Source organism: Olea europaea, unplaced genomic scaffold, assembly GCF_002742605.1.
Source record: "Olea europaea var. sylvestris unplaced genomic scaffold, O_europaea_v1 scaffold980, whole genome shotgun sequence".
NCBI lineage: Eukaryota > Viridiplantae > Streptophyta > Magnoliopsida > Lamiales > Oleaceae > Olea > Olea europaea.
In genome coordinates this window covers 377,918-380,305 of record NW_019268308.1, presented here as the reverse complement: position 1 = coordinate 380,305, position 2,388 = coordinate 377,918, and positions in this window count along the sequence as shown.

Below are 2,388 nucleotides of genomic sequence, written 5' to 3'. Positions count from 1 at the left end.
CTATTTAATTAAAATTTGATTTTAATAGAATTCAACCGTCTTGAATTTTGAAATTAGAGTTGGACTTTGATATGCTATTTAATTAAAATTTGATTTTAATTAAATAATTTCGCCCTATAATAGTGGAACTAGAGTTAGACTCTAATTTGAGTTAGACTCTAATTTGGTATATAAAATTAAAATAAGAATTAAATTAAATATACCCGCTAATTAAATTAATATGATTAATAAATTATTTAATTGTTTCGATCCATTTGTCTAAATTAGTTTAGACAGCCTTAATTGCTAGAAATTTGAAACATGTTTGCATATAATATTAGATATTATACAGGAATGTATTTATGTGATGAATATATTATTAATGATGATTTATGGACTTGGCCATGTGGATGTGTTGAATAGTTAGTTTTATTCTTGTTGTTTTATGAGCATGTGAGTTCTTATTTATTTTGGACTTGTGAGTTCATTGTAATTTTGTCGGCCTACGTGTCTAATTATTTAGGTCCGCATGCCAATTAATATAGGATACAAGTTGTAGCTGAACTAATTGAAGAAACAAGAAGAGGAAGAGACCATATAGATGGAGCATCATATGAGTCAATGCAATACCATCTAAGAACTGTTCAACTAGTATTTTTTATGGCTTGAGAAGTTAGATAGTAAAAGTCCATAATCGTCCACACTATTATATTACGTAGATATTTATTTGCATATTGTATATATAATAAAATATGTATAATTATTACGATGAGACCTTTGAATGCAAATCCCTCGTTAAAATATTAAGTCATATTTATATCTCCCTTTTATTATTATAGTAAAATATCAAAGTCCTCAATTGATATTTGCTTGTTGAGTTCACTCAATACTAGTCTATTAGGGATATGTTTGACACTATGAAATATTAGATATTTCTAAATGATGATTTTGATTTAACTAAAGTTTAATTTTTGTTGAGTACACTCAAAGAGATAAATTCTAGATGCATGTTAAGCTAACACATAAGATGTATGAAGACAAAGAATTGTCAACTTAATGATCTAAAAATTGTATGGAGATATAATTTATAATAGTATCTACCCAAATATTTTATTAAGGCTTGTAGAATACAGTCAAAGTCTTAATATAACAAATAGGATCTCATCCCATTAGGAGTCAAATATAAAATCCATAAATTTATGGAAGAGGGTATAAATTTGAGTTAAATAGTGAGAATATAATTAATTTAATAAAAGACTATGTTAAATTAATTGATACGTTTTATATATATCATTCTTTTACTTTCATCATTTATATTTATTGAATCAGAGTAACCATATGTATTTAAGAGGTATACTAGATGCTAACAACCAAATCAAATTTTCTTAATTGGCACTGCAATTTGAAAATTGTCCTCAGTCATAAGAAAATTGGTTATGTCCTTACGTAGTCCTTTCCAAAGATACCTACTAATGACTCGACTAAAGAAGATGTGACTAATACAATAACATAGTGATGACAATAGTACTAGAACATGTGTGACGCTTACATAATGTCAACTGAGTTACAAAAGCAACATGAGAGTTTAGATATTGACACATGATTTTTCATTTTAAAAAAGTTATATGATTATAATCATGTGTGGAAAGATATGAGACTTTCAAGCAACTATGCTGGTGTTAAATTACAGAGGAATCTTCAGTTGATGCTCATGTACTGAAGATGATTTGTACTGAGAAGCTGTCCCAATTGAGTTCAATCATGAACCATAAACAAAGTATTGACTTGGTCCTGTAATCTCTACCATAGAGGGCTATTCACAATTAATTATGAATTTAAAATGAATAAGCTCGAGATCATAATCATTGAGTTGTTGAACATGCTTAAAATTGTTAAATCCAATATTAAAGGTAATAGTGGACAAGCCATTTATTCCTCTATGGGTATTAAGAGGAAATTTAAAGGATGCTTTAGGAAAGTATCCAAGATGGCTAAGATAGTCAAAAGCGAAAAAAAAATGAAAATACTAAATCTAGTAACTCTTGTTATCATTATAGAATGGAAGGTCACTGGAAGAAAAATTGCAAGGCTTATGTCTGCTTCATTAGCTTTTTAGGTATTAGATACCAGATGTGGTTCTCATATTTATACAAATTGGAGAAATTAAATAGAAGTAGACCACTGCACAACGAAAAAGTTGACCTACATGTCGAAAATGAGCAAATGTTGCTGCATTACCTGTTAGAGGATACTTTTTGCCATTGCCTTTAGGCTTAGCATTGGAATTAAAGAAACGTTACTTTGTACCCACAATTACCAGAACACTATTTGAATTTAAGTTTGGACATGAATTATTTTAATATTAAGGAGAATTGTTGTTCCATTTTATCTTGATAAGATCCTAATGGT